A 27021-nucleotide genomic window follows, 5' to 3' on the forward strand; every position below is an offset into this window, starting at 1 on the left:
GGATGAAGAAATGTATACATATGATTTATTGTATATAATAGCACTTATATTAATATGTATTAGCCTCACTAATCACGCTGTTCCCATCTTTCACACATGTGGTTGTTTGTTGTCTGCTTGGCCCACCATTTCCTTCCCTCCATTTATTCTCATTTTTCCTTCGGGGATCCTATTAGAAAATGTTGGCACTTCTATGTGTGTCTTCCACATCTCTTAATTCTTCTGTCGTTCTTTTCCTTTCTTCCTTCTTTCTTGATGCCTACTGGGATGATTCTTCAACCTGAACATCCAGCTTGTAAATTAAGACTTGGTATCCGTTCAGCCTTCATTCACACACAGATACTTTGCTGTTCCCTGGCCCACAGTAAAGATGGAATAGGAATCAGGCCAGGCCAGGGAATGTGAGGGAGAGAAAATGACAAAAATACAGTTCTCTCCCAGAGGAGGCTGGCCTGGGCTTCAGTTGTCCCCTCGGGCTCTCTCTAGCAAAAGGTCATCATCATCTCACTCCCCTTCCCAACCTCACCTCCCCTCAGCCAACTGGGTCCCAACCAAGACTCCCGCAGAGAGTTTCTTAAGATGTTTGTGTTATTTGACTGAGCACACTTGAAAGCCACCAACCTCCCCGTCTTTTCTGTAGAATCTGCAACTCTGGGTTCCATGTGGGAGCCAGCAGTCCGTGAATAGTCATTTCATGTGCATTCTGACTTATCTGTGAGTCCCCATTCCCTGTTTTTATAGCCACTGCTTGCCTTAATTTTACTCTTTACAAAATAATACAAGAAAGTACCAAGAAGTTTGGGATCATTTTATTAGTAACAAATGTCTGTCAATATTAATTTATCCCATGTGTGAAATATGAGTGAGATAAATGCCAAACTATTAAATTCAACTTAACAGGAACAGCAAAGAATGAACTGAAATTCTTGGCTGGTAGAGTAGCCACATTTTTCTAGCAGACTTGACCTGCTGAAGTTCAGAGATCTGGAGTGAACAACTTTAACAGAGGTCGAGACAAGTACTGAATCTGGGAGGACACATTTCTAAGGATAAATTCCCCAGGATTTTAGCAGAGTGGTTTCTCCATTTAGTTGCCAGACTTAGCAAATAAAAATATAGGACACCTAATTAAACTTGAAAAATAGCTTTAACTGCTGCATTTTGGTAATTTATTTTAAAAGTAGTGGAGTACAGGACATTTAGGGAGTCCCAACAAAGTGAATATACGACACAGCACGAAATTATTAAATATCGGACATATATGTATGAGTCACCTGGCAACTCAATTTCTCCATCCACTGGCATTAGTAGACTTGCATGGGCCCTGTAGTTGCTCAATACCATTATGAGAAAGGCCTTCCTTCCAAAAGTATGATGCACCACCATCTTAGGAGACAATACTTAACATCAGGATCATTTGGGAAATTTCAGGACAAATATTTGCATAACAATAGGCTTGATTTAGAGGAGAGGTTCTTAACCCTGGATGTACATTAGGGTCACCTGGGGACTGGGTTGCCAAATTAAATACAGAATGCTCAGTTAAACTTACATTTCAGATAAACACGAATAATTTCTTAATGTGTGTCCCAAATATCATATATAATATGCACAGTATTTATATGTACACTAAAAAAAAATTTTGTCTGAAATTCACATTTAACTGGGCATTCTGTATTTTCATTTGCTATGTTTGACAACCCTAGAAGGGTGGGGGCGGGGTTAAAACATGCCCCTGCCTGGGCCACACCCTGGATAAATTCAATCACAGACTAATGGTGGGCCAGTTATGAATCTCTCCAGGTGATTCTGCTAGACAACCAGGGTTGACAGCCCCTCCTCTGGAGTTTAGAGCTGAGTGTCTGTGTTCACGCGGCCCACCTGGGATTTGTTCAAGTGCAGATGCAGCAATCTGGGGTGGGGGGTGTGAGGTTCTGCATGTCTAACAAGTTCCCACGTAATGCTGTCCCATAAGTCAGAGCACTTAGTTGTTTAACAAGCATTTCTGAGCTCTGAGGGTCAGAGTCAGGTGGGATGAGTGTAGAGTCCCACAGTCATTGAAGGGGTATAAGCTCCCCTCACAGTTCACGGCTGTTCGTCCATGACAGGTGTTTGGTGCATTTTCCAGGTCTTTTCCTCACTAGCACTGCAGTGGGACCATGTGACATGAGCATTTCCTTGGCCCAGCTTGTCTCATAAGTTCCTAATGGTTTCCTCTTTGAGTAAACGATATACCTGGCTGCAAGGGGGAAACCCTATTGTGTATTTGGGTGTGTGTGTATCGTAGTGGAGGGAGGGTGATCAGAGAGCAATCCCTTCCCCTGAGGAGTTGTGCTCAGACACTGCCTGACCTAACAGCCTCTCCTGGCCTGATTGAAGCAGGAGTTCGTTCTCTAGAAATAATCTGACCCAGAAAGCATTTTAGACTCCTTAGAGTAGCCATGATAGCCCTGCAGAAAACCATGAGATTTTTGCATTGGTGCATATGTGTGGAATGAAAGATGTGGGATGAATGTGGATATGCACATGGCAACGGAGCCGTGGAAGGAAGTCAGGCAGGGTCCACGGCACCGTCTGGGCACACTTCAGCTTTCTAATGTTACTGAGTGAAGTTCCAGAGGTGCTTGTTCCTCCTGTGTCCCAGCTCCTACCCCCGACTGCTTCATGTCCGTTGTACACACACAAACACATGAGTGCATGCACACACGTACAAACACACTTTTTCTTTTTTCAACTCTTAGAGAAGATCCAAAAGTTTAGGCCACTGTTAAGATCACTAGGAAAATGTTGGCTTGTTCCTCTGGGGTTGTCTAATCAAGGTTATGATCTTTAAAGGAATACACACGAGCCAGTCACTAGCTAATGCTGTCAAGTGTGGAGACTGAAAAGTCATTCTGAAAGCTACCAGGTACTGCCATGTGCCAGAACCACCCTCAGAATGCTCCATAGAAATAGGACAGGGCACGTCCTTATTCCTGTCCCTCCAAGGAGGCGGGACAGATTAGTTGGAAAAGCAATGTTGCCTGGAGAATGAGAAGATCTGATCCCATTTAAGTTTTGGGATCTAATATTGATGCGACTTTAGACAAGACACTTGAGTGGTCTGATTCTCCATTTCCTTCTAATAACTGGGCTAGTCATACTTGAAAGAGCTGCTGGGGGTTAATGAGAGAAGCTGCGTGACAGCACCGAGCACAGGCCCTGGCACGAGGGAAGTGTAGATCCATGTCAGCCAGTCCTGCCTACAGGGAGAGATGCCGGTTCTTTCCACTATAACTTCATGACCTTTGCCTCTCCATTTCTTATTCCCAGACATTTGCTCTGTGGCAAGAAGGCCGTACGTAGAAAGCAGCAAAACTGCAGTTCAAAGAGAACTGCAAAGCCATGCATCAGCAGCCCAGCTCATGTTTATAAGGAATGGCATTTATAACTGAGCATTTTCCAGGGTAGCGTATTTCAATAACACAATACAAATCACACCAAAATACCAGCACACACACACACACACGCACCCCTTTAAAAAGTGTTTACTATCAATTTTATAAGAAGTTGACGGAACTGTTGAAAGAATGTTGAAATGAAAAGCCACTTCTGAAACACCCCTTCATGTGTTGAAATATTTTGGTGTGTTATTAGTATTATTCTTTTTAATCTGGAGGCTCTTGGCCACCCCCGCCTGCATGATGGAATAAGGAAATGCTCCTGTTTGAAGAGCAGGAGTATCGCTGGTTATCTGCTCCGTGAACATTTGTTGATTCCAAATGAATCATCACCTGCGAAAATCAAGAAATGCCATTTACCTCTTAGACCCAACAGGATTGCACTCAGCGAACTAATTATTGGATAAAATGTGCCAATTGTTTCAGATGACAGAGAGGCCCTGTTTTTTTTTTTTTTTTTTTTTTAGTTTGTGATTGAAAAAGAATCAGTTCAACTCCTCCTTTTTTTATTTTAGGTTCAGGGGTACATCTGAAGTCGACTCCTCACTTTTAAATGCTGCAAAGTGAGCAAACACTCACTAGTGTGGCCAGACATAGACAATAGTGTTTTTGTGAGTAATGACCAAATTCATACAATCTACTGTAAATATATTTTCGTCTGTGTATATACATATATGTGTATATATGAGAATATTAATATAAATTACACATGTATGTATGTTAAGTGCATTGCAAAAAATACATTCTCTCTCCATATTTGTATGTATGTACATATGACCACTGTCTGACCCCTAAAAAGGAGGCAGTTAAAGAATATTTGATGACAAAGAGAAATATTAAAATATTAAGTTGAAAAAGTTTTGGAAACAATACCATATAGTATAATCCCATTTTGGAAAATTTATATGTATACACATATATATAAAACATGTGTAGAAAAAATGAGGATATATAACAGTATGTGACCAGTGGTAATGTCCATGTGGTGGAATTATTGGTGATTTGTTTTCTTTCTGCTTTTTTTTCTTTTGCGTTTCTTCAATAAACATGTATTATTTTTATAGTCAGAAAAAGATCCCATGACAAATGTGAATTATTGGTGATTTGTTTTCTTCCTGCTTTTTTTTTGCATTTCTTCAATAAATATGTATTATTTTTATAGTCAGAAAAAGATCCCATGACAAATGTTATTTTTAGGAAATAAAATCTAAAAACCCTGGTCTTTTCTATGGCCTCTGCTCAGTAAGCTGCCCTAGCCTTGCAGCTTTTGCAGTGAGAACTCACAGTTTCCTTGACCGGTCTGGCAAAGGCTAAAGAGAGAAACCTCCAGCAAGATGGCAGAGCTCAAGGAGTTACCTGCACAGCACTGCCTTGTTGGAGGAAGAAGTAGGGGCCTCATAGCCCTTAGGCTTTGTATTTGAGGGTAGAGGCATCCCTGAAGCCAGGAGGTGAAGCTCCAAAGAGCCCCACTCTTGGCAGATACCCTGTTGTTGCCATGTTAAAAGTCTTAATAATTTTTTTTTTTTTTTTGAGATGGAGTTTCGCTCTTGTTGCCTAGGCTGGAGTACAATGCTGCAATCTCAGCCCACTGAAACCTCCAACTCCTGGGTTCAAGTGATTCTCCTGCCTCAGCCTCCTGAGTAACTGGGATTACAGGCATGTTGCCACCACACCTGGCTAGTTTTCTTGTAGTTTTAGTAGAGACAGGGTTTTACTATGTTGTCCAGGCTGGTCTCGAACTCCTGACCTCAGGTGATCCACCTGCCTTGGCCAAAGTGCTGGGATTACAGGCGTAAGCCACCATGCCTGGCCAAAAGTTTTAATAATTTTTGAACAAGGAGACTTGCATTTTCATTTTTCACTGGGATCTGCAAATTATGTAGCTGGTATTGTCTGACACTCTGACCTCTCAAAGCAGAGTCAAAGAAAAACATAAAGAATAAAATAGCACTGCTTTGAATGTCTGGTCTTCAGGAACACCACCCAAGTTGAGTTAACCTGGAACATTTTCTTTCCTCCATAGAATTTCACACCATTTCTGTTTATTAAAAACACAATGCAAACAATTTCAGCAGTGCTGGAGGCTGGCACTGACATTCACTCAGCTCAGTGATGTCGTTTCTCTAGAGTGTGGCTCTGCAGGGGGACTTCTTGGCCAAGTGCCCTTCTCATAGGGCCGGCTGTGGCATGCGTGCATCCCTTCTTTCAAAGATGCAGACATTTCCGAGCTGCTCTGGTGTTGGCAGACCCTGGGAAAGGCTGTCCTATTCGCCAAGCTCTTGGCCTGAGAACGTGTGCCCTGAGATAATGTTTTTTGTTTTTCTAACTCAACTCCAAAAAGTACAATCAATAAAATTCACCTGCCTTGTTGGGTTGGTGCACTTCTAAAAAAGAAGAAGAAGAGGAAGAAGAAGAAGAAGAAAGAAGAAGAAGAAGAAGAAGAAGAAGAAGAAGAAGAAGAAGAAGAAGAAGAGGAGGAGGAGGAGGAGGAGGAGGAGGAGGAGGAGGAGGAGGAGGAGGAGGAGGAGGAAGAGGAAAAGGGAGTCTGGATTTCATTCTGAATGCCTTTTAAGGAAACCAAAAATGTGAAATAGGAGACACACAGGATCATTACTGACTTTTCAAGCGTTTGAAAGAAAGAGGCAGAAAATCATTAGTAAAGTCTCCTCCATGTCTGCTGATATTTTTGGTTTGCAAAATGTTGAAAACTGTATTTTCAATGGAAAACATAAATACATTAATAAATCAATCATATATAAATATTTCATTTATGGAATAAAATGAAAGCCTGCAGTGTGCTACGCATTGCACGTGTTGCCTCCTGATGCTGGGGTGCGACTCTGTTTTAGCCATTCCCGAGGCCCTTGGGGTCCACATGGGCCTCCCGTGGCTGCCCTCTGCCTGCATTCGCTGGTGAGCTGCCGGCCTGTCATCTCTGCTTGGGTTAACCCAGCTCCGGCACGCTGGCCTCATCGCAGCCTGCCCTGATTAATCTTGGTCTCACTCGACCCTGTCCCAGAAATGGCTTCTCTTATTACAAAGTATCATCCTACCTCAGCTGTTGAAACCTGGTCATTTCGCACCTGCTTCGATGAATTCTGAGCGACTTGTGTTTTTGATGAGCTGCTCACTTCATAAATTCACCCCTCTCCAGTTATCAGCACTTGGTCACCGCCGGAGTGTGTCCTCGCTCAGCCTTCTCAGCAGCACCAGGAAGAGGCCTCTTTGAAAGCCTCTGCTTGCATTAAGATTCCCATCTAATGACTTTAAGTCTGTCTGAAAACTTGAAATACCTAATTGACAGAGGATAAAAGTTAGATCCACAATTTGACTCGACAGACGCCAGTCTTCCCGTCATTGCCCCACATACCAGCAAGCGATCTGGAGCAGATAAAATGTAGAATTGAACATTTTCCTCAAATTAAAGTAAAAATATGGCTTACCTTCTCACCCTTGCATAGGCATTTGTTTGTTTTTTCTTTCATGAAATCACTGCCTACGTTTTCTTTTCCCCCTACGGATTTTTCAACATCACTAATTGCTGGAAATACCAAAATGCCAGGAGCTCCAGGGCACTTCTGGCATTTTAGGGCCAGCTCAGACCAGGAAATACTTCGAGTTTGGTTAGGGAACCTGATCGCTCGAGGTTTCCAGCCCAGATAGTTTTGGTATCCGAACCCTCACCAGCATTGCTGAGACAATGCAGCCTCCCTCCCTTTGTCTCTTGCTGAAAAATGATCCTCTCAGGTCTGATTCAAAGGGATCGGTATCAACTCTTCTCTCTAGAGGATCGTTGGCAATCTATGTGGTTTGTGGTATCTGATTACTGGTGTGTGTGTTTATAGGTGGGTGTCTGAGTGTGTGTGTTCAGCATGTACTGAGAGTGTTCAAGATCTTGCAAATAATAAACTCACTAGGTTTACACCCACAACCCCAGTGGAGAGTTCAAAAGGCAGGCAGTCACCCAAGCCGGCTCTTCTGTGATTCACAACCCCAGCAATCAATTCCTTTCCCACCCCTCGGGTGTCTTTTTCAGCTCCTTCCAGAGAGAACTGGAAAGGCTCAGACTCACACCTTGGGTAGAAAATGCCAAGCCTGGGAAAAACTCAGTCCCGAGTGTCTCTCTTCCCAAGCAAGCCCCTGACAGGGACCAGCCCCAGAAGTACCTCCAGGCTTAATCTCCCCACCCTGGCTGTACTCTTAGCCCTCACTCTGCGGTCTCGACTGCCAGCCAGTGGAAGGAGGTGCACACCGTTTAGGGCTCATAATCATCACCGGGATCTGCTTCCTTTGTTTCAATCCAGGCTTCCAACTCTTGACGCTGTCCATTTAGGATCCCTTGAGGACTTGCCTTTCTGAGCTACAGTGCGGTCCATCTGTGGGATTTTAGCTCAGAGTTGCCTCGCTGGCTCCTCTTCCCTCCGGGGACTCAGAACCTACCCTTGGCTGCAGCTGCTGGGATGGGATTTTGATCACTTAGGTGGGATTCAGAGAAAGGAATTTGCTCCTTCTTCAACATGAGAAATAACCATCCTCCCATTGCTGCTGCCACCACTGTTGGCTCAGGGCTTTGGAGACTTTGCCCTCCTAGAAACAGCTGCCCAGCTGGCTTCTGCCCCCAACTGTGGCCCTTCTCAGAGTTCCCTCTCCAGGAGGAGCCACCTAATATTGTCCCTTGGGGTTCACCAAGTCAGAGGTGGTCAGCACCGCTGTACCTGCCTTTGCCTCCATGGCCCCAGAGGAGCTGAGCTGAGGGGACAACACTCGTGGTTCTTCCCAACCCTGCCGGGTAGAATCAGCCAGCATCTCGGTCCTCCCCTTGGCTTCTCCACCCAGGTCCCTGTGTCACATGGTGGATCTTTCATTTTCATTCACCCAAAGAGCCACGGTTCAAGTCCTCTTGTAGGGGCTCAGCTCAATGTAATGAGCACAACAGGTTCACACCTTAAACTAGGCCTGGTGTGTATCCCCTGACCCATTTCGAATAAGTTCAGGGTTCTTGCCTCTAGAAGAGTAGGAGAACTGCTGCCTATTCTCTACAAAATGATTGTTTCCTCCTTGCTAGGCTGTTTCCCTAATTGGCCTCCCTTACTGCCGTAGCTGGGATATGCATGTAAACAACCTCTGGGGCATATATGGCTGAACTCTCCTACTCTTTTCTTCAGAAAAGGCTCAGACACATACTTCAGCTTGACAGCAGAGATTCTCATGTGTCACAGCACAGCACACTCATCTTGTCCCTCATTATACATGCATATTCCTTTATTCCATTCCTAGATGTTCCAATATGGTGGCTTTGACGTGGGCAGGGTGTCTCGATAATCAGCAAGCCGCTCCCTCACCCAGGTGATTCTGATGCAGATGGCTCATAGACATCATTTTGAGAAATGAGGCTTTACAATCTTTGGATTACATCCTGGTTAAAAATAAATAATTACCAGGTAGTATTATTATCAAAATGATAAGTAGTGATGACATCCTGAGTTTCTGTGTTAACTGCCACTTTGGGGAAATCTGAAATTCTTTTGGCTGAATTATCTGCTATTATCTCTGCACTTGGATCTATGAATCCTGGGACTCTAGAGAGGAGACCAAGAAGGTAGTAAGTGGTTCAAACCTGGCTACGTGGAGGAGATGAAATATTATCACATCATGCAAAATGACAGACTATTTTTTCAAGGTATGTTTGGGGTTATCTGCCTTGAGTGTACAAAACAGGCACTTTAAGATCTCCCAAAGAGAGGACATCAAAGAGATGAATGGTCATCTTCCAGATCTACTGAAACTGTGATGAAGAAGCAACTGGTCAAGCCCTGCCATTTGTATTAACATCTCATGGGCGATACAGACAGTGACAAGTGTTTTTGAGGATATGGAGAAATTGGAGCCTTCAGATATCACTGATGGGAATGGAAAACAGTGTGGGTGGTGTGGAAAACAGCCTGGCAGGTCCTCAAAATGATAATCTCAGATTTACCACATAACCCAGAAATTCTACTCCGAGATGTCTACCCAAGATAGATGAAAAGGTATGTCCACACAAAGCCTTGTATGTGAATATTCATAGCAGCATTATTCATACTAGCCCTAAAGTAGAAACAACCTAAATGACCGCCAAGTGATGAATGGATAAACAAGATGTGATATACTGTACCATGGAATATTATTTGGCAATAAAAAGGAATGAAGTACTGATATATGCTACAAGATGGAGAAACCTTGAAAACATTTTGCTAATTTTAAAAGCCAATCACAAAAGACCTTATGTTGTATGGTTCCATTTGTATGAAATGTCCAGAATAAGCAAATCTATAGAGACAGAAAGTAGATTAGTAGATGCTTAGGGCTGTGATCGGTGGGGATGGAGAGTGATTATTAATGGGTACATTTCTTTGGGGGGTGATGAAAATGTTCTAATAATAGATGATGGTGATGGTTGTGTAACTCTGAACATAATAAAAAATTTTAATTTTATATTATAGTTTAAATGGGTGAATTTTATCATGTATAAAATTACTTTAAATAAAATAAAGTAAAGCTACTTTTTTAAAAAGACACTATAGGTAGAAAAGAAATAGTCATCTCAATTGTAAGCCCAAAATAAAAAAATCACAAGGGCAGATCCTTTAAATTGCAAGTGTCGATTTGAGGTAGAGCCGCTCCTGTGGGCAGCTCTAAAACCTTGGTGCAAGGTTTTTATTTAATGGTGGTTAAAGATCCTGCCAAGCAATGCCAAGTTCACAGCTGGTCTAGGAGAGTGAGTTATCTGGTGACAGGTTTCCTGAACTGAGAGGCTCAATGTCTCTGAGGGCTTGGACCTCAGTGTCCCTGAGGGTAAGCACCCCCTGTAGCTTAAGCATACACTTTAGGGCAAAGTTTCAACAGCTCCATGCTGAGCTTAGAGGCTTTTGCCTCTGACATGTTAGCTAAATCTGGCAAAGGCAACAAGCCACGATCCAAAGAGGATCTTTGTGAAAACTACATTTCTTGTATAAAAACCTTTTCATTTTGAAAAATTGCTCCTTGTCCACCTGCATTTGCAACTTTATTTGGGTCAGTTGGCTGGAAAATGGATGGAAGTTTTCAACATGATCATTTTACAGCTTGAAAGATAAACTTTTTTTTTGTTCTGCTTCAAATATTCCACTTGTTGCTAAGACTCTGCCAACAAAAGTTGAGCTTCACCTTTAGAATTATTTACACTGTCTTCTATAATTCACTCTGGGTATTGTCATAACCTTAGACATGGAACCTCTAATTCAGCAACTTCATCCTCTTGAGTTGTAACAACCTATTTTTGTTCCATCTCATGATGTTTCCCTACTCCTTGTCGAAGAACCTGAAAGAGGAGTCTAACTTCTTAGCCTCAGCCTTATTGCCAGACTGTGACTTTTGCTGACAACATTTTATTTTAATTTGATTAATTAAAAATGAAATATTATTGCTGAATGGGATGTTGGGGAGCTCATGGTTTGATGCCTTCATCCTACAGATCAGGGTAAGGCTTCTTTGGAAGGTTGTGACCAAGTCACAGAGTTATTTATTTCAGATCTTGGTTTGCTCATCTTTAAAATGGGATGGATAACATTTTCCCCTTAGTATTGCTTCATTCAAAAAATTGTTATAAGGATAAAATAAGATCATCTTTGTGGGTGTGTTTTGAAAAAACTGTCTAGGGAAATAGTATTTTTAATAAACACATGTAAACTCAATTTTATTCTGAGAAGGTTATTATCTCCTCTCAGAAAAACTGAAATCCTAAGTGATGTCACATCTTTAGAGTGGACACATATTGACCTAGTCTGAAAAATACTGTCTGATGAGAATAGAAGAGTTAAATCATTTTTTTTCATGTCCAGGAGGGAAGCTATATTTAATAAACTGTGTCCACATATCTTTTAAATATTCATCAGCTTTGTAATTTTTAAATTGGATTAGTTTGTAAGAATTGGAGTATTGAGGGTAAAAGTTTGATTTTACCTTCAGAGTAAAGGTAAAATGATTTCCTAAATAGGAAGAAGAAGGCTTCAAATGAAATCATGTTGCTACATCACCAATATGAGAGTTTCTTAAATCAGCCACAGGAAAGGTGTTGAGAGAAGGAGCAAGTTGATTTCAAAAAATGATACTGGAAAACTGGAACTAGATGTAGACTGCTGACGAACAGGGGAAGGTAGGAAGATTTAGTTGTGCTTGGTTTTGACTTGAACTGAGACAATGTTTCTAGGATTATGTGATATTATGGCAGCAATGACAGATTTCCAAGGAAAGGCAATCATCTAAATTGTGTCAAAGGCACCCATAACTATGTGGGCTGATGTGTCCTAGGAGCAAAATCAGGCTGAAGAACTTTAGAAATACACAAAGGGACTTCCAGATAGAAAGCACATGGAATTAAATTGAATACAGCTAAGACCGATACATCCTTAAAAAGAAAAAGCCAGATACTCCTGTCATGCTCATTGATGCTAGTTTGCCTCAGAGGACCAAGCAGGACTCAGAATGAACTGCAACTTTGCTTCCAACTAGGAGAGAGAAATGCATTTGCGCTGATAGATTTTCTGCAAAGTCGAGTGAGGTTTAGGACTAGTCTGTTCTCTTTATATTAAAGCTCACAACTAAAAATGTTTTCTGTTCAGTTTAAGTGAAGAAAAATCTTGGAGGTGCCTGCACACTCCATCCTCTGAGAATGTCTCTTCTCCCCATCCTTAGGGTGGGCTCCTGTGCCATCTTTATGGTGGAACTTCTCCCTCACAGTCAAAGCTGGTTGGACCTCTGGTGGACATCCAGCCCAGGCTGAACCAATCAAATCTTTTTGACTCAGAATCCAGAATCAGGAATCTAAGATATTGGCCAGATCTTGCTGAAGTTTTGAGCCAGACTGTAATGCAAAATTGGGCCTTTGGTAGTCATATGCTCGGAGGAGCAGAGAAGTGTAATCAGGAAAGAAAAAATAGGATACAGATGTGCAGGCGAAAGCAGAAACAAGATGCTGTGAGCTCCTAGAGAGATGGGGAAACTGACGGGTTCTGACAGCTTTACAGTTTCTAGTCTAATTCTTTGTGAGGCCCAGTTAAACTTCCTGGCCTGAGATGCACACATTTGCTTAAGCTAGTTGTGGTGGGTATTTATTATCTTCAGCTTAACAAGCCTTAATGAAAATCTCACAGACATTGTAAAAGGGAAAATAATGGATTGTTCTTTTTTTGTTACAAAATACCCTTCTTGGTAGCTTAATAATTTTTATTAAGTATTTAATTTTAGGAAACCTTAACTATGACACATTTTTTTAAATGCCATTTGGATATCACTCACATTATTACACACAAATGCCACTCTAGCCAGGGAAGATACAAATTCTAACATTGTAGCTGCTCACTAAATAGCTGTTCAATGAATGTTTCTTAGATAGATATTTACTAACTATTCCAGTACTGAGCTAAGTCACATATTAATCCTATGTTTCCAGAATTAATGATTAGTGTCCTTGGAAGACTGTTGTGCCTTTCCTCAAAACATAAATGAAACATTTTTAATGGATTTGCTAGGACACGTGGCCTACATATGCCATGTAGTTATATTTGTATTATTTCCATATAAGAGAGATTTATTGCCTCATAATAGCAATTAGGAGAGGAAAAGTGGTGTTGGGTCTTTGAAGACAGTTTATAGAAAGAAGCAGTGGCTGAATTTTCTACATGTGGTAAATTTAGTGGAAAATTTATTCATTTCCATTGCGGAGATGCCCTGTAGATGGCTAAATGTAAGGTTAAAATTCTTTTCCTTCATTTTGGAGTTAGACCTGGAATCAAATCTTGCTCAGTGTCTGGGGACATGAATTTAATACCTCTCTAAATTGCACGACATCGTTTTCAGAAGTACCTTGAAATTGTTTGTGAACATGCTAATAAGAATGACCTCAACTGCCCAGGAGGAGGGAAGAAGTTGATCTCTATTGGAGACCTTTGCATTAAGGAGTGATTCTACCTGAGGCTGATTTATAGGGGCCCTAAAGGACACAGGTGGGTTTCATTGCCCACAGCTGACCATCCAGGCTGAGTAGTCCAGCTGGTTGATTGGATAAATGGTAGTCTTGGCTGTTCCCACATTAGCTACACATAGTCTTTTGGCCTAGAAACTTTCTGAAAGTTAATTTGGCTTCCTGAAATAGCCCATTGCAGTGGCCCATTTTGAGCCCCAAATTGATGTTGAAATAACTTATATGATTTTATAAGGATAGGTACTTTATATTTTCTAAAGCCGTAGGACATCTGAAGATTTTCCTTATGCCTGGATTTATGTAAGAAATTGTGGGCTGAGTGCAGTGGCTCATGCCTGTAATCCCAGTACTTTGGGAGGCCAAGGCAGGCAGATTGCCTGAGTTTGGGAATTTGAAACCAGACTGGGCAACATGGCGAAACTCCGTCTCTATTAAAAATACAAAAAATTAGCCAGTCGTGGTGGTGGGCGCCTGTAGTCCCAGCTACTCAGGATGCTGAAGCAGGAGAATCACTCGAACTCAGGAGGCAGAAGTTGCAGTGAGCCGAGATTGCACCACTACACTCCAGCCTGGGCAACAGAGCGAGGCTCCAAATCAAAAAAAAAAAAAAGAAAAGGAAAAAAGAAAAAGAAAAAAGAAATTGTTGTGTGATTTTCATGAGCAATGTTATTCCTGTTAAATAAAATTCAATGTAAGTAACAATCAAAGTAAGAAGAGTGTAATGGGTTACTTTAAAAACATGAAGGAAAACCACAGACAAAGGTAGTTCATTTTGCTTTTTTTCTAAGATGCAGAGTCAAATTTTCATTTGGTCCATCAAATTGCTAGAGAAATAAGTCTGTATTTTGTCATTAGTCATGGCCGCAGAGATGTTTATGAAAAGCACGGACAATCTCCCTGATCTGTATCAGGAAATGTGTTCAACTACAAGTAACAAAAGCCCCAAACAGTGGATTACGTGAATTAGAGTTTTTATTTTTCTCACCTTTCCAAAAGTTCAGAGATCAGTGGCTAATGGTTTTGCCTCAGTGGCTTACAGATACCAAGGCCAAGGTACCTGGGAAAATCTGGGAAGGGCAAAGAGGGAAATGATGCAGGCCTGCTAGGTCTGCCCTTCTGTAAGGCCCACCCACAAAACTTCTGCTCACATTTTGTGGGTCCGAACTCTGTCTGCAGAAGGTGCTGGCTCTTAGAGGGACACATTACACCCCCCAACAAAGTTAAGGTCTGTGAGAAAGAGGGGCAGGTGACCAGCTGGTCTTCCCCAATATCACGGCAAACTAAAGGCAAGGACGGTGTCCTCAACACCTCTGGAAATGAACGTCTTGCTACGGATGGATCCATCTGAATATATCTCAAACCTGCTTAAATCTATTTATATTTTTGGCCAGTCTACATTTTTGAGGGAACAGTCAACAATGTTAGAAACAAACAAACAAACAAACTCAAAAGTGTTTATTTTCAAGTTAGCCTTTCCCATACAAGATAAGGAAGAGCGCAGTGGGCAGACAGTTGCTAAACATCACTGTTTGGGTGTTCCCCACTCTCTCCTAAAGAGCAACGTGGGAATTGCTAGTACTTGGAGACGCCCTCCTTTCCCTACTCATCATTCCTCCCTACGCATACATGTATTCAGGCCAGTGACGTAGACCAAGCTTCCATCAAGCCCCGCTGTGCACCAGTGTACTGTGTGCGAGTGTGTATATATCTACATTATATATGTTATTTTCTCTCTATTATGTTTTTTACATATTAAAAACCCTTTCTGCCTGGGGAAGACACTGCCTCTCTCTGGGCTAGCCAATTCTTAGAGATAGCAAAGGGCTCAAAGGGGAGTATGTCCTTGATATGCAAGCTAAGCAATCTAGAGTCATCCTCCTCTATTTGGCCCAGCCACCCTAGGAGGCAATATAGGCTTGCTAAAGTTAAGCTCAGATATGGAATTATCTGTGCTGCAGTGGAAATGGTTAAGTTGCAACATAAATCGTTGGCTCATCTGAACTCTTGGGTGAGTTGGCTGTACTTTGGGATGAGATGAAGTGTTTTTTTTTTTTTTTTTAACCAAGCCTTCACTGCTTCCACATGGGAGGCACCATATGGGTAGAAGGTGCCCAGTGCAAAGGATGGGTATTCTGGCTGATGAGTAGTTCTTCCAGAACAACATGCGGCTCCTGCCCTGTCCTGGGTGAGGCGTATGACTTGCGCTACTTCTCCAGTAGCCATGAAGAACTTCCATTCCAATATTCATATTCACATTCTAAATCTATTTGAGTTCTGCTGTGAGTCTGGGCACCCTAAAAACAGGGAAGATGAATCTGTGGTAGCAGCACCACTAGGGACAGCCTCCATCTGTTTGTGGCATATAGGGACATTTGAGAGGGGGGACACACTCAATAAATCTTAGTAATGAGTTGAAAGTTGCCCACCTCCTTCCAAAAGTCTTTGAGCTGCATCTGCTCTACATTTCTACCTCCTTCCTCTTTCTCTATTTCCTTTCTGCCTAGAGCCTCCCATTATCCTGAGCTTTGCTGTAAAATCATCAAAGGTTCATAGTTACCTAAACCTACTCTAGGCTGGACCCATGTTCCTCTGATGTACTGTACTGTGTTCTCTGAATTGTAAAATATGTTCATGATTAACCCAAAACTAGACTGAAAGTACCTATGACTGGGGGAAAGAAAAAAGGCCATTTCTTAAAAGGGTAGCTGGAGGCTGGAGGGGAAAATGCTGTGACAAGGGGCTATGTGGAGGAAAACTCTCCCAAGGTGCGAAGAGACCCTGAGGCAGGGGTCGAGAGATGGGAGGGACAGCTGGGCATGCCCTCAGTCAGAAATGCCCAAGGCGGTGTCTGAGCATTGCACTTCCTGACGTCCCTACATGTCCCCCTAGGTCCTGAGGACTAGAAGCTGTTATATATGCTGCCTGCCTCAGAAAAGAGATGCCAGGCATTGCCATTGCTATTGAAGTGCTTATGATAATGTTGGAACTTGACTTTTGGGCTGAGACCTCTGGAGTTGTGTGTGGTAGACATGACGGAAAGAAGGGGATGCAATCCTATCATTTCTCATAAGATCAAGGACAGCATCTGTGTAATAGAAAGACAACGTGAGCCACATGGCTCATCTTCATTTTTCTAGTAGCCCTATTAAGAACCTAAAAAGATACAGGTGAAATAAATTTTAATAATGTAGTTATTTAACCCTATATAGCCAAAATATTATTTTAACATGCAATCAATATAAAATGTTAAGGAGATACTTTGTAAACTTTTTGGGTACAAAATCTTCAAAATCTGCTGTGTATGTTGTACTCACAGCACACCGTAATTTAGACCAGCTACATTTCAAGTGTTCAGTAGCCACACGTGGCTGGTGGCTGCTGTATTCAACAGCACCACTCTAGGAAGATCCATTGCTTCAACATATCACAGCTTCTTTCATCCATTTTCGCCCTGCCTCTCTCTCTGACCATTCTGTAACCTCTCCCTTCCTTCCTTCTTTCTACTTGCCCCCATTTTCCCTAACTGCTTTCCCAGTACTCCCCATTCTTTCTTTGCTCCTTTCCTTTCTTATGTCAGTGACTTTTTCACTAGATGGTAGAGCCAGAAAGAAAGGAACAAAAAGAGCTTACGTTTGTGCTAGAATAGAAGAGATACAGGGGCAAACAGTATGTAGTTCTAGCCCAAACCATACCAAATCAAGCTGCAGGAAGAAATAACATTTCTAAGTAAATTTTGTTTGGAAAGGAGGTCATTAAATTAATTTAATTCCTAATAAAATAAGAAACACTAACTATTCTCTATGATTTAATGACTCTATGCATACGTGTATCAAATTTTCCACCAGTAGCCATACCAGATTTCTTTCAGTGGCATAGAATCTATTTAATTGCTCGATCTTTGTAAACTAGCATCCAAGCTCATGCAGAATGCGTGGGAAGCATTCCCAGATGCTACACTTCTCTTTGCCACCAAAAGCCTCGCCAACTCATATCCCTGTTTCTCAGGGACAGGAATAAGGAGATACAGTCACGCATTGCATAATGATGTTTTGGCCAATGATGGTCCGCATGTAGGACGGTGGTCTCATATAAAAAAATCAGTAGGGAACAGTGGCATGTGTCTGTAATCCCAGCTACTCAGGAGACTGACATGGGAGGATCGCCTGAGCTCAGAAGTTTGAGGCTACAATGAGCCACAACTGTGCCACTGCACTCCAGCCGGGGTGACAGAGCAAAACTCTGTCTCAAAAAGAAAAAAAAAAAGAAAAAGAAAGTCTAGCGCAACTATTATGCATCGTAAATGTACATAATACTTAAAAATGATAATAACAATGTTACTGACTTATACATACTTCTCATCCCTATTTTAGAGTACTCCTTTTACTTATTAAAAAAAAAACTATAAAACAGCCTCAGGAAGGTCCTTTAGGAGGAATTCCAGAAGAAGGCATTGTTATCATAGGAGACGACAGCTTCATGCATTATTGCCTCTGAAGACCTTCCAGTGGGACAAGATGTGGAGGTGGAAGACAGTGATATTGATGATCCTGACCCTTTGTAGGCCTAGGCTAATGTTTGCATTTGTGTCTTAGTTTTTAACAAAAAAGTTTAAAAAGTGAAAAAAAATTTAATAGGAAAAAGCTTATAAAGATATAAAGAAAATATTTTTGTACAGCTGTACAATGTATTCGTGTTTTAAGCTAAATGTTATTATAAAAGAGTCAAAAAGTTAAAAAAATTAAAAAGTTTATAAAGTAAAAAAGTTTCAGTAAGCTAAGGGTAATTTATTATTGAAAAAAGAAAAAAAAATTTAAATAAATTTAGTGTAGCCTAAGTGTCCAGTGTTTATAAAGTCTATGGTTGTATACAGTAATGTCCTAGGCCTTCACATTCACTCACCACTCACTCACTCACTCAGCCAGAACATCTTCCAGGCCTGCAAGCTCCAATCATGGTAAGCGCCCTATACAAGGGTACCCTTTTTAATTTTTTATACTGTATTTTTACTGTACATTTTCTATGTTTAGATTCAAAAATGCTTACCATTGTGTTATAATTGCCTACAATATTGAGTACAGTAACATGCTGTACAGGTTTGTAGTACAGGAGCGATAGGCTCCTATACCTTCTATCCTAGGTGTATAGTAGGCTATACCATCTAGGTTTGTGTGAGTACACTGTGATGTTCACACAAGGTCAAAGTCACCAAATGATGCATTTCAGAAGGAATATATCTCTACCATTAAGACATATGACAATAGTTTCTTTTCCCCTCTTCCCTCCTCTTTGATGTTGAAGAATGGCTTGGCAGAGCCTGGAGGTCAGTCACATAATGAAATGATTGACTCCTAACTCTAAGATGTGGATTTCTTTGGTACAGAGAGCTGTTCTTCAAAGTCTTAAATATACAAGAATCCCAGCTTGGGCTCCCAGAGATATTAGGTCTTTTTCTCATCTCCTTATTTCCCTCTTGTTCAATTGTATTCACTATTCCATTGTGAAGTCTCCCCCAGGTCATTTTTGGTTGATTCTGGGCATCTTTCTTGATCATCCCAGCTCTTCCCTCTGGTTGGGAGACACTAGGAGCATTTCCAAAATTTGATCTTGGGCTCTGCTCTACTGGCATGCTGCCTCAAACTGACAGTCCCTTGACTTACCATAAGTTAATTCCGTTGTCCAGCTTCTTAAATAGAAATCGTTTGGTCATTTTAATATTTTGACTGCTCATTCCTGCATTTATATATAATTATGCTTAGACTGCCTTTTCCTACCATGTGCAAATTCGACATGAAAACACTTCCCTCTTTAGCTTTAGCCTCACTGGCTATGCTGAGCCAAAGCTTTTGTTGTTTTCTGTCTAGCTTATCCACCACCCACTTCATTTGACCTTATAAACATGTTTAAATAGATTTCTCGGATAATGACCATTCTAGCTGGCAACTTCCCGTTTAGATATTATAGCAGGCACAGTGCAAATTAGAGGTCAGAGCAAAAGCACTAAGAATCATGAGACCCTGGATAAATATAGTAGACCCGCTCAGCCTCATAGGACAAGGCTGGGTTCTTACCCCAGTTTACCCACTGACTCAGGGGGTGACTCTGGGGAAGGCCGAGTAAAACAATCATTGGTTTCATCTACTGGTGACTCAGTCATGTTGATCTCGATAAATGGGGGCAAAAGAAGGAGTCTGCTGTCACGGAGACACCTCATTTCCATCCTGGGTGTTTCACTGTTCCCTGGGTTGGCCTCTGAGTTCACTGGGAGGAAAACAAAGATGCCCTTTGTGCACTATTGAAGGCAGGCTGGGTGCTCATGGGGCAACTGGCCGTATCAGCAATGAGAGGAATCTTTTAAAGGTTAGCAGATGGGCAAGTAGGAAGAGCTGTTCAACCTGATATTAAAAGGTTGCCTTTCAAAGGCGCCTTTGTTCAATTCAGTGTTATCTTGCTTTAATATTTTCCACTGCTCTGCGATTTTGCTAATAGACCATTCCACCAGTGATGAGAGCATTCGGTGAGAGCCTGGTTTCTGCTCAGCACCAAGCGCATCACTTTCACATACTTGATGCTCAATGAATGTTGAAGGAGAGAGTGAATGGATACAGAGCTGAATGAGTAGGTGTGGTTACATTGTAAATGGCCTTGTTCACATTCTTTGACAGCAGCTTTCTTTGCTGACTTGATTTTCCAAATGTCAGAACTGTCAAATCTGAGCTTCTTCAAGTCTTCTTTCTTTTCCTGATTTCTAGAGTAAGAATTGATTTAGTAATCATTTTCAGTGACTTTCTGACCATCTGGTGGGTCTTTCAGATTCAGCCATTTGCAGGAGATCATACTTTTGTGATCTAGAAGGGAAATTTTTTTGGATAACTTTTCATGAGTCTTTATTAAACAAACTTAGTATATCCTCCCTCTTCATTCCGTAGAAATAGATCTCCATACTTTCTGAGTTGGAATAAGGAAATGAGATAATAAAATATATAAAGTTGTACAGCAATTTGATGAGCAACTAGATTAACTGTTCTTCAAAATACAGAAAATAAACCTGTATACTAAAGGAAAAATGCAACTTGCAAAATAAATTACTGTATAAAAAAATTTAAACATTCATATTTTTCCCTTTGAGGGAGAAGAAGCAACTTCAAATGGGTGAATGACATCATTGTTGACTAGTTAATAAAATCATCTTATATAATATAGTTCTTATACACTTTTTTTGTTGTCCTGAATACCTTTATGTCCTGACAAAAATTGCTTGAGGCATGAGGAATAAGTTTTCGGTACTCTTTGAAGAGAGGTGGTAACTAAGCATTGGGGGTTGGCCTTGTTGCCTAAGATCACACAGTTTGCGGCTGAACCGAAACTAGAAACCAGGGATGCTGGATCAGAGTCCAGTACTCTTTAGAATATTAGAAAGAAGGGAAGTCAGCCAGGTGCAGTGGCTCACACCTGTAATCTCAGCTCTTTGGGAGGCCGAGGCGGGCAGATCACTTGAGGTCAGGAGTTTGGGACCAGCTTGGCCAACATGGTGAAACCCTGTCTCTACTAAAAATACAAAAATTAGCCAAGAGTGCTGGCACATGCCTGTAATCCCAGCTACTTGGGAGGCTGAGGCAGGAGAATTGCTTGAACCCAGGAGGCAGAGGTTGCAGTGAGCTGAGATCGGGCCATAGCATTCCAGCCTGGGCGAAGAAGCGAGACTCCATCTCAAAAAAAAAAAAAAAAAAAAAAAAAAAGAAAGAAAGAAAGAAAGAAGGAAAGAAAGAAAGAAAGAAAGAAAGAAAGAAGGAAAGTTAGATGCACAAAATATGAATGGAAGAAGAGCTAATAATAATGAAATATTTTTGGTAGGGTTTACCTCAATGAAAAGCAAAATCACCGCCACTATTTTCTCCCAATTGAATGAAATGTTCTAAGTATCAATCTAGGAGTTCCATAAAAACAAGGACTGTGCCTCCTTCAGATCTCCTGGACCTAACCCAATTTCTCATGTAGTAGGTCCTAAACACATGTTGATGAATGAATAGATAACTTTCCACAATGTCTTCTGTTGTTAGCTCCTTCTGTTATCCCTTTATAATCCTTTCACATATTTCCTCCCTCTGGGTGGACCATAAGTCAACTTCAAGATTAGACATGTGGCATAACATCATTGTGAATACATATTTATTGAGCACGGTGAGGAAGCAAGAGTTGAAGCAAGGGTTATATTTGTCTTCTTGGATTCCACTCCTTCATAAATAAAGAAAACACAACTAGTAGAACTTTTGGGGTTGAAGGGACTTTAGAGATCATGTAGTATATTTCCTTCAGCTGAAGCGCAAAGGTATGAAATGGCTAAGGAAGGCCTCATGAGGAGATGGGAGCAGTGCTGATATGAGATTGGCATCTCCCAAATTCCAGTCCCGTGTTCTTTCTAATGCACCACCTCTTGCCTTTCTGGTGCATGTGTATATGTGTATATATCTATATCCATATCCATATCTATAGCTATCTTGAAATGAGTTGGTCATTCTTGTCTAAATTTGAGTAACATCAAGGTCCCTGAAATTCAACAGAAAGGGTGACATATATTGCAAACGGTCTCTTTTCAATGAAATATGTTTTTGATTAGTACCTTATCGACAGTTTTCATAAGCAGTATAAGAAATGAAGATGATCACAAAACACTAGTTGGACATTCACTTTGACTACTTGTCAATCATTAAATGTTCATTCACATGCTATGATGGACTGTAGGGCACCCTGTTGGATGCTGGAGGAGGAGGGATAAGAAGAAGGATGAGGCAAAATCCCTATCTTCAAGGATCGTGCAGTCTGTTTGGAAAATTAATATTTATATAAAAATGAATAACATGAGAGTCCATTAAATGGTAGAAGTGCGGGTAATAGTGCTGCCATCTCACTGTATTAGAGAGGCCTTTCTGGAGGAGGATGTATTTATGCATATAAAGGATTGGCCAAGCTAAAACAAGTGAAGGAGACTACTTTGGTGGGTCAGGGATGCAGAGAAAACGACAAAATCAAATGCCAATAATTCTAATGGTTTTCAAGATTCCTTAAAGTATTTTGGCCATCAGTTTTCAAGTATAGACTATAATTTGCACTACGTATGTACTAATCCTATTGTATTTAGGTTTTAGCGTGACTCTCACAAAACCATAATCTGAAAGTTTCCTGAGACAGGCATTGACAGCTATATAGAACAACCTTTGGCTAAAGGATGGGCATCTCTGACCAGTAGCATAGTGGCCACTTCTCTGCTCTTCTCACATCCCCTCAGATCCATTTTGCCATGTTGGTGTGCCTTTCCCCTAGCTTCTCTGTGATTTTGTTTCTAGGTTCACCCTTGTGACTCTCTCAGAGGACTGCCCCTTTGTCTGCAAGCCTGAAAATCAGAAGTGCCTAAGGGGTTGCATCCTCCCTGCACAGCCCTTAGCCAATGACTGGCAAAGGAGAGGGAAAGCCCAGATCCATTGCCTTCTTTGGGAAAAACTCGGAGACATGATTCACACTCCGGAGTTCTCCTGCAGGATCAGGCCTACATCCCCTTTCTGAAATTTCTCATAAACCACAGTCCCCTGCTTGGCTTTTTCCCCTTCCCTGCCCATCTTCCATCTTCCTCTACTTCCCTCCTTCATTTCAGAATCTGCATCTGAGAAAACTGCCCTAAGATAAGGAATATGCCTATCTTCCAATTTGAGTTCTGTAAACAACAGCCAAGAGAGCAGGGGCGATGATACAGCTGAGCCACAGTCAAGTTTCTTATTATTTTCCGGGCACAGAAGATTCCAGTCCACATCCTTTCTTCCTTTCATTCCCAAAATATAGTAATAGAAGTCTGAAGATGGTAAACTCTAATAACTGTTCCCTGAATAGAAAATAACAAGCCTTCCTCTCCATGCCTAACAGTCCCCAATACAATTGGAGTTCATAATATGCAGTTTGAAGACAATGATGACCAATGACCAAAGGCATAATCAGAATCACAGCCCTATATCAGCGCTCTGGACCCACACATCCTCTTGCTCACCCAGTGATGTTTACCAGGAGGCATCTTGCCAGAAAGGAAGTCAGCTGTGGTGGCTGTACAGTTCCAGGAGCCAGCCCATTGAGAAGGCATTTGTGAGTTTCAGGGCGTGTGGGTACAGTGGAACAAAAGTGGTGTCTGTTTGCTTGCGTCATGGAAGCAGCATTGGAAGAAATCACTCCTGACCAACTGATGCCAGTCGGTGGAGCCCAGATTTTTAAAACTAGCTGGTTGCCCATCAAGAAGGATACCCAAGGGGCGGACCCACCAGCATGACTCTCTCCCTCCCTCTGTTTGATTTTCTCAGGAGTGCTACTCTGTGATAGGCTGCACTCATGTGATGATTACTGTATTGTGCATTTGCTGACTCTTATGATGTACAGACTTTCCAAAGCTCAGCTGCTTTATAATGTCCAAATTAATACCAACAGCATTTCTGGGAAGAGGAAGGGAACTACTGTGACATATGGACCAAATCTGATGATTCATGTAAAACTCATCAGTTACATTTTATCTCCTTTGTCCCCTTCTAGTCCTTTAAGAAATAAGAATCAATCATTGTCACATTGTCTAGTTATTTATACTGTACTTACCCAAAAAGTTAAGTTTACATCTCACGAATTTTGACTTATTGAGAAGAAATCCAATCTCAGTCATGGATTGAGACTGTTCTTGTTGTTAATTAATGAAAACTGAATTATAGACTGTTTTGTACAAAAAGCATTATTGAAAGAAATGTCACACTAAAAGATATCTTAAAAGTCTTGATAAAATTAAGATTCATTGTGTTTAGTGTTATTCTCATCCATCATTCTGGGAGAAGGCATATTAAAATCAACAAAGTTATTTTGACATAATTTACTCTAAGTGATTCTTCACAATTCCTCCAGGATGAGAGATAGGACTTGGTAATTATAGCTGAAGAGGGCTCATCAATTCATAGTTAAATTAATGAATGAACAAAATATAATGTCATTCATCTATCCATTTATTCATCATCCTACTTAGTAACTCACTTTTTAACAATGCTTCCTAAAATGCTACGTACACTGTGAATTGGTTTTACAAGATTCTTTTAATCAAAGATGAAATTTATAACATAGAAACAGAAAACCAAATACTGCTTATTCTCACTTATAAGTGGGAGCTAAACACTGGGTACACACTGGCACAAAGATGGGAAAAACAGACACTGGGGACTACAGGAGGGGGCAGGAGGGGGACAAGGTTTGAAAAACTTCCTGTTGGGAAGTTTACTCTCAGTAAGCTCATTACCTGGGTGATGGGTTCAATTGTACTCCAAACCTCAGCATCACACGATATACCCTTTAACAAACCTGCACATGTACCCCAAGTCTAAAATAAAAGTTGAAAAAAAAGATGAAATTCAGTTCAGCCACAGTCTTACAGAAAATATCAAATTAGTAAAGTCTAAAGTTATGAGATTTGACAGTTTTATAGTAGTTGACACCCATAGAATAGAAAATCTGGACTTTACATGATCTATAGGACATCTAGAGGATGTCCAACAGAAGAGAGGCTGCCTTTTCTGTGTATCTCTTTTAATAAGTAAGGACAGCTTCTTAGAACCTCCCAAACAGGCTTCTTTCTGAACCAATCACTGACATGAGAAACGAAACAGCTACTTAAGATTAATGAAGATTTGCTCTCTGAATCATGTAAAGGAGGAGTGAAGACCTGAACAAAAAGTAAAGGAAGAGAGAAATGACCGGTGGCCAATAAACCAACAGTGTCTGCTTCAGCTACCTTTCCAGGAGCCAGCTTCTTCTTCAATGGTGAGAAGTGTGTTGAGGGGTCATGAAGTGACTTTTTGCAAGGGTGGCTATTGCTTGTAAGTGAAGACACGGGGGCCATAAGCTATGATTGATGGAGGAACATTCTCACCTTCCCCCAAATACCTCACAAATGCATCTTCTGAAAAGTCCCACATTATGACTTTGGGTTAAATTATTTTATCTGGAATTAAAATACCTATGAAAATGCATGTTTATAATTTTAGAGTGGGATAGCATAGTAAATAAACACCTTAGGATATTTTCTTCAGCAACTCTCTTTTAAGCGCCTAAGAGCAAGGCACTCTGCTAGGTGGGAGATGCAGGAATACCTCACAGATAGTCCTCTATTCTGACAATCTATCAATTTGAGTGAACTATGTGCACAAGGACCACAGTAGAAAGTGATACCATCGAGATGTGGCTGACATTGGAGTTCAAAGTAGGAACTATAACTTCTCAATGATGTAGAGGAAGAAGGGAGAATGGTGGAGAAGGTGGTGTTAGAGTGGGCCGTGAACGACTCTAAAATGCAGATACAGAAAAAGACAATTGAGGCAAAAGGGTTCCAAGGGGGTGTGGAGAGGCACAGGAAGCATGCAGGGGAAACAGAAAGATCCCCTTTACTTGGAGCAAAATGATGGCAATCCATGGTTGATAAGATGAGAACAACTCTTAGGGGCACTGGATGCCAGGTTAAGGAGTTCAGAATTTGTTACAGATACAGAGAGGATCCTTCAAAGGTATTAGAAAAAGAGAGTGACTTTTGATCAGAGTTGCTATTAGGGAAATTGTCTGGTTTTGATGGGGGAATAAATTGAATGGGAGGAGGTAATAGTAGACTTTGGCGGTGGTAAGGGCAGTTATGTATCTACTAATTATTTGCAATGACTTAGAGGAGAGATAAAACATTTCAGGAAAAGTAGCATAGTCAGAGAAGTTTAGGTTCACACAAGTCACCTCCCTGTCTTGGATATCCAAGAGACAATGTAAGGCCACTAGGGCCCCCAGTGAGTTTCTGGTGGGGGCAGGGGTTAGACTGAAGTCCAACAGCAATGTTTGCCATGCTCAGCATTTGGCCCAGTGCAGAGATTTCTCCCAAGCAGTGACAGGCTTTTTCTCATCCATGGAGACTGGGTTCCCAAGCACTGTGTCTGTAGCCCCTGGTATTCCCTGAATTGGCACCAACCATTGCCTAAATGTTCCCCTTTGTTCTTAATTTCCTAAATGACTCATCGGATTCCTACTTATGTTGTCTGAGTTGATTTATGAAACCCTAATGTGACAGATGAGACCTAACTCCTTTGGGGATTATTATTTCTCTAGGTAGTTTCCCATTATGGCAGTTTCAATTACATGTGTATTTCTGCCAACAATGCTTAGTTCTCTCTTTTGTACCTTAAAGATTCTTGACATCAGGTCCAGACTTCTGGAATTCACTTCCCCAGCTATTTTGACTATGTTTGAGTAGAAGTTCTGGCAGGGATTTTTATGAAGCCATGCTATATATGATAGATTCTAATTGAAGAGTGAGATGTGGAAGATATTGCAAAAGCTAAGGGTTGCTACTGGCTGCAGTAATGATGAGAAACCAGATAATTCAGCCAGCCTACTAGGTAGATCCACCTTTATTAACCTGAATTATCGATCTACCTATCTATCTATCTACCTACCTACCTACCAATGAGCATTTCACAACTACAGGGCAAAGTTGCACCAAGAAACCATTAGCAAATGTATTTATTCAATAACACAAAG

General features: G+C 41.1%; 2 long non-coding RNA genes across 2 annotated transcripts in view; both read left to right on the top strand.

Annotated features, from left to right (window-relative positions):
- LOC115835381 overlaps positions 1 to 27021 on the top strand; it is a 151623-nt gene that overhangs the window by 102220 nt on the left and 22382 nt on the right. The gene's annotated exons all lie outside the window — the stretch shown is intronic.
- LOC105738670 lies at positions 19939 to 25224 on the top strand. The gene is made up of 2 exons (XR_001114513.2): positions 19939 to 20059; positions 22782 to 25224. It is a non-coding gene; the product is annotated as an uncharacterized LOC105738670 (long non-coding RNA).

This window comes from Nomascus leucogenys, chromosome 6, assembly GCF_006542625.1.
Source record: "Nomascus leucogenys isolate Asia chromosome 6, Asia_NLE_v1, whole genome shotgun sequence".
Lineage (NCBI taxonomy): Eukaryota > Metazoa > Chordata > Mammalia > Primates > Hylobatidae > Nomascus > Nomascus leucogenys.